This window comes from Sus scrofa, chromosome 1, assembly GCF_000003025.6.
Source record: "Sus scrofa isolate TJ Tabasco breed Duroc chromosome 1, Sscrofa11.1, whole genome shotgun sequence".
NCBI classification, from domain to species: Eukaryota; Metazoa; Chordata; class Mammalia; order Artiodactyla; family Suidae; genus Sus; species Sus scrofa.
Window position 1 is genome coordinate 174,354,677 of NC_010443.5, and position 12,886 is coordinate 174,367,562.

Here is a 12,886-nt window from a genome sequence, read left to right on the forward strand (position 1 = left end):
GAACTTTTAAGTTGCTACTCTGTCCTAACAAGTAAAAAGCTGAACGGACTTGAAAAATCAACAACTCTTCTTGGATCCATAAGAAAATGGAGGGCACATGGCACACATCTGTCCTCAATATTGGTAAGTCAGCGAGATGAATTAAGAGAATCAAGACTTCCTGGAGAAGAGACTCATGAACAGAAACAGCTGTGGGAACAAGCGCTGGTGTAGAAAAACCTAAACAATAACTGAAAAATTGATGAGTGCAGACAACTCAGAATTAAAAATTCCAAAGGACTCAATAATGGGTGTGGGTATGCAAAATACTGTGAGGTCATCTAGATTCCCACAATAAATGTCAGAGGAAAATTCCTTCTTGCTTCCTGAAGGAGGAGAAAGAAAGCTTTTTGGAATATGCTCAAGAACTCTGTTATTAACAAGGCCTTCCATCAGTAGAAACTAATTAACCAGAGCCTAATCTACTGAAGTATTATCAGAGTCTTCCTGACCTCAGAAAAGTAAACATCAAACTCCAACTGGCTCTGACATCACACCCAGGAGAAGGGAAATATCCAAATCCAACCCATACTAGCCATCCTGTTCCACCTAAATGGGGAAAAGAAACTGAGAAACACTTTTGATGTTCACAGACCAGAGGCACAGGCTTACCAAAAGACTGAGATCTAAACTCACAACTATAGGCTAAGTCCCCTATACTCACACCTCACCACCATATAATTAAGACCTATTTATAGCAGTGCCATTTACTTAGTATATAATATCCAGCTATTAAGAAAAAAATTATGAAGTATACCAAAACACAATTTGAAGAGACAGAACAAGCATCAGAACCATACATAGCAAAGATGTTAGAATTATCAAACCAGGAATTTAAAACATCTGTGATTAATATATTAAGGGATCTAATGGATAAAGGAAAGAAAAATAAAACAACAGATGGATAATGTAAGCAAAGAGATGGAATCCTAAGAAAAAACAAAAACAAATGCTAGATAATAACACTGTAATAGAAAAGAATACATTCGATGGGCCTATTGACAGACTAGACAGGTTGGGAATATACAAATAGAATCCTCAAAAATCAAAAAGCAAAGACAACAAAAATAAAAGACACAGAACAGAATATCCAAGAACTAGGAGACAACCATGACAGGTATAACATACACCTAATGGAAATACCAGAATGAGGAGAAAGAAAGAAAGTAATGGAAAAAATATTTGAAACAATAATAATGGAGACTTTTCTCAAGTAAATGCCAGGCACTAAGCCATAGATCAAGGAATCTGGGAGAATAGCAAGCAGGATAAATTCCAATAAGGCTACATATAGGCATTTCACTTCACACTTCAGAAAACCAAAGACAAAGAAAAAAATCCTGAATAAAGTTAGAGGAAAAAAACCTACAGGGGAAGAAAAATAAGAACTAACCTGACTTCTCTTAGAATTGAATACTCTGCAAAACTATTCTTCAAAAGTGAGGAAATTAACACTTTCTCAGACAAACAAAAATTATTTCCAGTCAATTTGCCTTGAAATAAAGGATTTTAAAAAGCTCTTAAAGACAGGAAAATTATGTAGGTCAGAAACTACAGATCTACATAGACAAAGGAAAAACATCAAAGATAGAATAAGGAAAAGTGAAATAAACTTAGAACTACAGGCTAAGTCCCCTATACCAACAACTCTCCATCACATAATTAAGACCTATTTATAGCAGTGCCATTTTACTTTTATTTTTCTTATTCTTAATGGATCTAAGAGATAATAGTATGTTCAAAAGAATAGCAACAATGTATTTGAATTTATATTATAAATTTTATATCATATATACAAGTAAATGAATGGCAGCAATGCTATAAGGACTGAAAGAGGAGTTGAAAGAATTTCATTACTATAATGCACACATACTACCTATAAAATTGTACAGTATAATTTAAAAGTGGACTGGGATTAATTGTAAATGAATATTGAAAGCTCTAGGGAAACCACTATAAAGTAAAGGGGGAAAAAAGAACTGACGTTCTAGGTCTTATAAAACTGTAAAATTCACACTTGTTAATTGGTGTAGAGAGAACCAGATGGTGAAACATAGTTTAATAAGCAGAAAGACAAAATTAAATGGAGAAATATATTACTCATGGTCATGGAGAAAGGATCTGGCATATCTTGAGGGACCATATAGAATGGTTAGGACAGGACTTCCCATGTGGCTCACAACATAACTACTTGACGTTGCTTCTACAGTGACTGTGGCTCTACCCCTAGCTTGGGAACTTCTACATGGTGCAGGTGAGGTCACTTGTTAAAAGACATAGACTGGCTGAATGGACACCAAAAACATAATCCATTGATATGCTGTCTTCAAGAGACCCACTTCACACATATGGGAAACACAAAAATTGAAAGTGAGAGGATGAAAGAAAATATCCATTGCAAACAGGAATCAAAAGAAAGCTGGAGTAACAATACTCATATCAGACAAAATAGACTTTAAAATGAAGAATATTTTAGGGAACAAGGAAGGACACTACATAATGATCAAAGGATCGATCCAAGATGATGATATAACAATTTTAAATATATACTCATGCAACATAGGTTCACCACAATATATAAGGCAACTGCAAACAACCTTAAAAAGAGAAATCAACAATAACACAATCATAGTGGAGGACTTTAATGCCCACTTAAGGCAATGGACAGATCAACCAGACAGAAAAGCAATAAGGAAACACAGGCCCTGAATGAAGCATTAGACAAGATGGACTTAATAGATATTTACAGGACATTCCATCCAAAAGCAACAGAATACACATTCTTCTCAAGTGCACGTGGAACATTCTCTAAAATTGATCACATCCTGGGCTACAAATTCAACCTTGGTAACTTTAAGAAAATTGAAATCATATCAAGCATCTTTTCCAAACACAATGCTATATGACTGGAAATCAACAAGAAGAAAATAACTGCAAAACCACAAACACGTGGAGACTAAACAACAGGCTTCTCAACAACCAATGGATCACTGAAGAAATCAAAGAGGTAATTAAAAAATACCTAGAGGCAAATGACAACAAAGATATGACAATCCAAAACTTATGGGATGCAGCAAAAGCTGTTCTAAAAGGAAAGTTTATAGCAATACAAGCCCACCTCAGGAAACAAGTAAAAGCTCAATTAAACAAGCTAACTTTATATCTAAAGCAGCTTTAGAGAGAACAGACAAGACCTAAAGTTAGTACAAGGAAAGAAATCATAAAGATTAGAGCAGAAATAGAAATGAAGAAAACCATAGAAAAGATCAACAAAACTAAAAGCTGGTTCTTTGAAAAGATCAACAAAATTGATAACCCATTAGCCAGCCTTATAAAGATAAAAAGAGAGAGGACTCAAATCAATAAAATTAGAAATGGAAAAGGAGAAGTAACAGCGGACATCACAGAAATACAAAGGATCATAAGGGACTACTATATGCAACTATATGCCAATAAAATGGACAACCTAGAGGAAATGGACAAATTCTTAGAAAAGTACAATCTTCCAAGACTAAACCAAGATGAAATAGAAAAGATGAACGGACCAATCACAAATACTGAAATTGAAACTGATTTAAAAACTTCCAACAAACAAAAGTCCAGGACCAGGTGGCTTCACAGGCAAATTCTATCAAATTCTTAGAGAAGAGCTAACACCTCTCCTTCTGAAACTATTCCAAAACACTGCAGAGGAAGGGATACCCCCAAACTCATTCTATGAGGCCACCATCACCCTGATAAACCAGACAAAGACACTACAAAAAAAAGAAAATTACAGGATAATTTCACTGATGAACATCGATGCAAAAATCTTCAAAAAATACTAGCAAACTGCATCCAACAACACATTAAAAGGACTGTACATCATGATCAAGTGGGATTTATCCCAGGGATGCAAGTGTTCTTCAATATCCGCAAATCCATCAGTGTGATACACCACATTAACAAACTGAAGAATAAAAATCATATCGTCCTCTCAATAGATGCAGAAAAAGCCTTTGACAAAATCCAACACCCATTTCTGATAAAAACCCTTCAGAAAGTGGGCATAGTATGAACCTACCTCAACATAATAAAGGCCATATATGACAGTCTGAGAGCAAACATCATTCTCAATAATGAAAAGCTGAAAGAATTCCCACTGAGATCAGGAACAAGACAAGGATATCCGCTCTCACAACTACTTTCAAAATAATTTTGGAAGTCCTAGCCACAGCAATCAGAGAAGTAAAATATATAAAAGGAATACACATTGGAAAGGAAGAAGTAAAACTATCCCTATTTGTGGATGACATGATACTATACCTAAAGAATCCTAAAAACTCCTCCAGAAAAATGTTAGAGCTCATCAATGAATTTGGCAAAGTCGCAGGATACAAAATAAATACTCAGAAATCAATAGCATTTATATACACCAACAATGAAAGAGCAGAAAGAGAAATTAGGGACGCAGTCCCGTTTACCATCACATCCAAAAGAATAAAATATCTAAGAGTAAACCTACCTAAGGAGACAAAAGACCTGTACTCTGAAAACTGTAAGACACTGATGAAAGAAATCAAAGATGACACAAATTGATGGAAAGACATACTGTGCTCTTGGATTGGAAGAGTCCATATTATCAAAATGACTATAGTACCCATGGCAATCTACAGATTCAGTGCAATCCCTATCCAGTTACCAAGGACATTTTTCACAGAACTCGAACAAAATATTTTAAAGTTTGTTTGGAAGCACAAAAGACCCAGAAGAGCCAAATATATCCTGAAAAAGAAAAATGGACCTCGAGGAATCAGGCTCCCTGACTTAAGATGATACTACAAAGCAACAGTCATCAAAACTGTATGGTACTGGCACAAAGACAGACATATAGATCAGTGGCATAGGATAGAAAGCCCAGATTTAAACCCACACACCTACAGCCAACTAATCTATGACAAAGGAGGCAAGAATATACAATCGAGAAGAGACAGCCTGTTCAATAAGTGGTGCTGGGAAAACTGGACAGCCACATGGAAAAGAATGAAATTAAAACACTTCCTAATACCATGCTCAAAAATAAACTACAAATGGAGTAAAGACCTAGATATAAGACCAGTTACTATAAAACTCTTAGAGGAAAACATAGGCCACTCTCTGACCTAAACAACAACAACCTATTCTCAGATCCACCTCTTAGAGTAATGACAGTAAAAACAAAACAAAACAAAACAAAAAAAAATGGGACCTAAGTAAACTTAAAAGTTTCTACTGAGCAAAGGAAACCCTACACAAAATGAAAAGACAACCCACAGAATGGGAGAAAATCTTTGCAAATGATTCAACTGACAAGGGATTAATCTCCAAAATTTATAAACAACTTCCGCAGCTCCATACCAAAAAAAAAAAAAAAAAAAAAAAAAAAAAAAAAAAAAAAAAACTAAACAACCCCATAAAAAATGAGCAGAAGATCTAAACAGAAAGTTCTCCAAAGAAGACATACAGATGGCCAAGAAACACACGAAAAGATGTTCACCATCACTCATTATTAGAGAGATGCAAATCAAAACCACTCTGAGGTACTACCTTACACCAGCCAGAATGGCCATCATCAAAAAGTCTACAAACAGTAAGTTCTGGAGAGGGTGTGGAGAAAAAGGAACCCTATTACACATTTGGTAGGATTGTAAATTGGTGCAACCACTGTGTAAACAGTAGGGAGATTCCTCAGAAAACTCAAAATAGAACTCCCATTTCATCCGACAACCCCACTCCTGGGCATCAATCCAGAGAAAACCACGACTCACAAAGACACATGTACTCCAATGTTCATTGCAGCACTCTTTGCAATAGCCAAGACATGGAAACAACCTAAATGTCCATCGACAGAGGAGTGGATCAAGAAGAAGTGGTACATATACACAATGAAGTATTACCCAGCCATTAAAAGGAATGAAATACCAGCAATTTTAGCAACATGGATGGACCTAGAAATTATAATGCTAAGTGAAGTCCGTCAGACAATGAGACACCAAAATCAAATGCTTTCACTGACATGTGGAATCTAAAAAAAGGACAGACTGAACTTCTTTTCAGAACAGACACTGACTCACAGGCTTTGAAAAACTTATGGTCTCCAAGGGAGACATTTTGGGGGGTAGGGGGATGCACTGAGGTTGTGGGGTGGAAATCCTATAAAATTGGATTATGATGATCATTATACAACTATAAATGTAATAAATTCATTGAGAAAAAATTTTTAAAAAATGCTATGTGAAAAATCTAGTTAACAATATAGGTACAGAAGAATAAAAAATATCTTTCAACACACAAATAAAAGAATCCTCAGGACAGCATGCATATATAGGGAGAGACAGAGCTGAGGCATATGACTCTATTCAGGTATGTGAGTAGAGTACCTTGGGTTCCCACACTTAGATAATTCAAACAAAAAAGAGTGATATTTTGGTAAGGTCCATGGAAGTCTTATCTAAGAGGTACATAAGAAGATGGTATTGTGAGGCAGAGGAAACTTGGCCACAAAGGCTGTTGGGGAGATCACATCAGGAATTTATATTTACTTTTAACTCTGCAGCTGCTAGATAGAGTTTGTTCTTGCATGAGTGGCTAGTGTCAGTTTAGAGTCATTGCAGGCTACTTGGCCAAACAAAATGGATGCTGAGGAAGCAATATCATGGAGAAGCTTAGCTAACCTCTCAACACTAAGAATAGAAAATGGAATGATATAAAATGTTCAACTGCAGTCACAGAAGGCAGAAAGAGAGTAGAAGACAACATGAGGAACAAAGAACAAGGGCAAAAAATATAAACACAGCAATAAACACAGTAATGAATACAGTAGATATTAACCCAACTATATCAATAAGAAGTTTGGATGTCAATAGTCTAAATGTACCAATTAAATGATAGAGATTGTCAGAGTTGACTCAACTATACATTATCTAAGAAAACATTTAAATTATAAAGACATAGATTATAAATATATAGGAGAAGGTTAACATACACGATGACACTAATCGAAAGAAGTTGGGAACAGATATTTTAACTTCAGACACAGAAGACTTTAAAGTATAGAAAGTTATTAGAAATAATGAAGAGCATTATGTAATGATAAAGAAGTCAGTTATCCAAAAGGATATAACTATACTTGATGTATGTTACTAAGAGAGTACCATACAATGTAAAGCAAAAATAGATGGACCTGAAAAGAGAAACAGATGAATCTGCTATCATAGTTGGAGACTTCAACAACCCTTTCTCAGAAATGAACAGATTCAGCAGGCAGAAAAATCAGTAAGGATCTAGTTGAACTCAACAATGCCATCAACAACACCAATAGGCTGGATATAATTGACTACTTCATCCAGCAACCACAGAATATGCATTTTTGGCAAGTTTTCAAGGTACATTCACCAAGATAGATTACATTCTGGGTCACAAAACATACCTTCATAAATTGAAATGCTTGCTCTTAGACTACAGTAGAATGAACTAGAAATCAATAACAGAAAGATAACTATACAAATACAAAATAAAGTGATTAAATATGATATTTCTAAATACATATGGATCAAAGAAAAAATCTCAAGAGAAATTTAAAAGTATTTTAAACTAAATGAAAATAAAAACACAGTTCCTCAAAATTTGTGAGATTCGGAGAAAGCAGTGCTTCAAGAGAATGTACATATTAGAGAAGAAAAAAGAACTAAGGAGTTCCTGTTGTGGCTCAGTGGTTAACAAATCTGACTAGGAACCATGAGGTTGCACATTCGATCCCTGGCCTCGCTCAGTGGGTTAAGGATCTGGTGTTGCCCTGAGATGTGGTGTAGGTTGCAGACGTGGCTCAGATCCTGTGTTGCTGTGGCTCTAGCATAGGCTGGTGGCTACAGCTCCTATTAGACCCCTAGCCTGGGAATCTCCATATGCCATGGGAGTGGCCCTAGAAAAGGCAAAAAGACAAAAATAAAAGAAAAAAGAAAAAAGAACTAAAACCAGTAATCTAAGTTTCTGTCTTAGGAAACTAGAAAAAAATGAGCAAATTATATTCAAAGTAAGTAAAACAAAAGAAATAATAAGAATGAGAATACAAATCAGTGAAATTGAGATAAGAAATCAATAGAGAAAATCAACAAAACCAAAAGTTGGTTCTTTGAAAAGATCAATAAAATCTGTAAGCCTCTAGCCAAGCTAGCCTAGAAAAAAAAGAGATAAAATCGATAATATTTAGGTGAGACTTTGGACTTGAGATTTTAGAATTGATGCTGGAATGAATTTAGAGTTTAGGAGGTATTAGGATGGGATGACAGCATTTTATGGGAGAAGGACATGAATTTTAGATATTCTGAGGTGGAATGTTGTGGACTGCATGGTTATCCCCTAGTCACACGTTGAAACCCTAATTCCCAGTATGATGGTATTTGGAGTTGGGGTCTTTGAGAGGTAATTAAGTCATGAGGGTGAAGCTCTCATGATAGAATTAGTGCCCTTACAATAAGATAGAAGAGAGTTTTGTCTCTCTCTCCTGACCCTTCATCTATTCCTTCCTCCTCTGCACTGCCCCTGCTCTGCCATTGAGAGGATACAGTAAGAAATTGCTGTTTGTAAGCCAGGAGCCAAGCCTCACCAGACAACAGATCTTCCAGTGCCTTGATCCTGGAATTCCCACCCGCTAGAACTGTGAGGAATAAATGTGTGTTGTTTAAGCTTTCTAGTCTGTGGTATGTTTATTATATAGGCCTAAGACTAAGAAAGTAATACCACTTCCTTTCCAATTCTGAGTCGTTCTATATAGTCAAAGATTTGAATTATTGTAGCTAATATATATTGGGTCACTCAACATAGATGTAAATTCCTTTCTCTTATTCTTACCTACTCCAGTGGCTGGAAAACTAAAATGCATTTGCCTATTTTGCTAGGTGGGGAAGATATCAGCATCTTTCTTTCAATAAGCCATAAGTAGAAGTACATAAGTGCCATATTTTCTTTCTTTGTGTCTTATGGCCTGAAATGTGTTTTGTTATATCTGTAGCATAGCAGTTGATACTAAGGATGATGGAGCAAAAAGAAAGAAAGTTCTTGGTTCTTTCATGAAAGTTTTAGATCACTCTACTGTTTCTGGAATACCCAGTTCCAGGCTACTCTCATTCAAGAAAAATAAACCTCTTATTTGCCTAAAACTCTATAGAAGGGATTACTGCAACTCACCTGAATAGATTCTCATAAAGTTATGTGTCTTTGAAGAGTAAAGAATGAGTGCCTCTGTAATATTTACATTCCCTATGGCGCTTAGGGAAATACTTTTCTAAAGTAAATGCACAAATATATATTCTCTGAAATTAAAGAATGCAGTAGAAAACCATAGTGAAAGAATGGATATGAAAAAGAATAATTTATGAAAGTAGGTTTATTTTTCCTTGATGAAAAAGTACTTTGTTTTTGGCAATTAAAATATGACAAGGAATAAAAACTATTTGGACTATATTATTTTGTTTTCATTTTATCTCAGAAATGCAATACTGATTTAACAACCTGTGTGTTTACTGAGAGCACAGTAGCTGTTGGCTTAGCCTAAGGCATCAACACTTTCCAACATCTATTCATTTTCAGGAAATGTCTTATGTCTCAATCACTATTGTCTAATTAAAAATAGCATAGTCAACTTTTTCTTTAGAACAAAGGTAAGAGAAATACCAAGAGTCTTTTGAGCTTGAAATATTTTTTTCTATATTTTAATACACAAAGTGCTGAATTAGGACAAAAAGAGGGAGTAGGTAAGTCTAATTTTGTAACTGATAGTTGAATTTAGTGCAGGAAATATGAAGGAGGCAAGCACAATGAATGTAACTTTTTAAATTAATCCTCTCCTCTTGTTTAGTTTTCAGTCTAAAATGTGGGTCATGAAGAAATTTGCAACCATTTGGGACAGAATCAAGCAACTCTCTCAGTAACACTCATTATTTTTTTTTATATCATTACCATTGAATATTACAGAACTGTTACCAAAAGGTAATTGAATCCTTGATCTCTAATTTCTACCTGCTTTGGTTGGTTATCAGCATAAAGAAAATTTACAGGTGATTCATAGGAGTTTATAAGTGTGAAACGTACTGTCACCTTCCCTTTCCCTCACCAAGATTTTTACTAATTTAACTACTTTTGTCTCTAGAGAAAAAAGGACCCAAAACATTTGCAGACCTATCTCCTATGATGTCTGCTTCACAGATGCAAATAGTTTAAATCTACTATTCTTGGTTGAAAATTATATCTATCTATCTATAGATACAGATATCCTATTAGGCATGGAAATAACTCTCAAAGAATAGTAGAGAACTATAGTGTCTTCTATAATTCATCCCTTCAACTAATGATGTTGATTTCAAATTAGTTGACCATTTACCTTGACAAACAAGAGTATTATTCAGTACATATCCACAATGGAATACTATTCAGTCATAAAAAAGAATGAAATAGTGTCATTTGCAGCAACATGGCTACAACTAAAGAACATCATACTAAGTGAAGTAAGTCAGAAAGAGAAATACCATATGATATCACTTATATGGGGAAGCTAAAATGTGACACAAATGAACTTATCTACAGAACAGAAATGAATTCGCAGACATGTAGAATAGACTTGTGGTTGCTGTGGGGAGGGTTGGGGTGGGATGTACTGGGAGTCTGGGGTTAGTAGATGAAAACTATTTAGAATATATAAGAAATGATGTCCTATGATACAGCACAGGGAACTATATCCAATCACTTGGGATAGAACATGATGGAAGACAATATGAGAAAAGAATATATATATATATATGTATATATACAAACACACACATATACATGACTAGGTCAATTTGCTATACAGCAGAAATTGGGACAACATTGTAAATCAACTATGCTTTATTTTTTAAGTTAAAAATGAATTTTAAAAAAAGCATGATTTAGGCACAGAATCCTCTAGAGGCAATACAGTTTGAATTTTTTTTAAAGATGAAATTATATGAAGAAATTATTTTTGAAGGAATGATTTTAATTATCTGAAACTATTAAAGTTATACAGTCAACTAGAGATGACATAGTTATAGAATTACATTGACATCAAGTTAGTGAATTTCCATAGCAATATTTTAAAATCCGTAATTCTGATTCCCATGTTAAATAGATTTTAAGACTTTCGAAGAGGATCTGAAAAGAACTATTGAGTACCTTCAGTTTACAAAAATTCTATCCATTGTTCTTAAAAAAAATGCTATGAACTCCTGGTTCCAGGTTGTCAACATTACAGCTATTGGATAACAAATGGATATAACTTGGTCCTATGAAAGCCAATTTGGAACACAGATTCAAACAGTCTTGGCACAATGTCCCAGCTCTCTGCTTAGGGTTGGATCTTGGTCCTCTGGCCTTTTATGACCTACAGTACCCATTCTTGAACAGCACTCCTAAAGTCTTCACTGCTGGTGGGAGGAGGGGCACATAGTTCCTCATCATAACAAACTTGTCATTTTAATGTACAGATTAAAGTTCTAATTAATTAAATTTTTCTTATATCTGAAAATTGATAGAATATCATCACAACATACTACAGTTGCTATTCTTTACAAAAAGATATTTACACATGGGCTATTCAGCACAATACAGAAATTTTATGAGAAAAATGTGAAAATATCACATTGAATAAATGAAACAACTTCGCACTCAAGGAAATTTAAAGCAATACCAGATATCAAACACTTTATAAATTTTTGAGGTGAGACTCAAAAACAACATACCTACCCAGTGACCATTCTGGTTCATGAACAATTATGAAAAAGCAAGATATTGTAAAATGAGGAAGAAAGAGGAAAATAATATACAGTAAAGAAAAAGGGAGAAATATGGACTGACCAATACAAAGGGGTTAGGGAGGGAAAGCAGGGACTCATGCCTGCCTGCTGTTAAAATTATCCTGAAGTCATTATTGTGTTACATCGAATTTTTTGTTAGAGTTTGGGGAGAATTTGGATACTTTTCTAGTTATGACACTCATCTATTCTCTGAAAGAAACCTGCAAAAAATAAAAATATGAACGTTTATCTGAACCTTAATGAATATTTCTACTAGGATAAACAGATGCTTTGTCCCATTGCCTAAAACCAAACTCGCTGTAAGGCCATATTACTCAGTGTTCTCCACAGTAACAGAACCAACAGGAGTGAGTGAGATATTTATTTACTATAAGGAATCGGCCTACAATTATTTGAGTGATTTGATTATGGAGGCTAAGTCCCATGATCTGCATGCAGCAAGCTGAAGATCCAAGAGAGCTGATCACCTAATTCCAGTTACATTCTAAAGACCTGAAAACCAGAAAAACTAATGATGTAAGTCCCAGCCTAAGAGCCATGAGGTTTAAGAGAAAAGAAGAAATAATGTTTCAGGCTGAGACCAAAAGTAGGAAAACACCAATGTTTTAGCCAGTTAGGCAGTAAGGATTTCCTGTATTTAGTCTTTTGGTTCTATTCAAGACTTCAGTTGATTAGACGAGGTCCACCTATACTAGGGAGGACAATCTGCTTTGCTCAGTCTACCAAGTCAAATGTTAACCTCATTCAGAAATATCCTCATAGATGTACATAACCAGAATAAAATGTAACCAAGTGTCTGGGCATCCCATGGCCTAGTCAAGTAAACACAAACAATTAATCATCACAGGTGTCTACTGCCTGCCCCTTAGAAAGAAGAGAAAATCTGAATACTGGGCTAAGAAACCATAGCAACTGTGAATTTATCAACTGCACTTTTTTAAAATGTGATTAGTTGTTAGGATGACTGATACAGATACACTTGTAACATATTCAAATTCTAT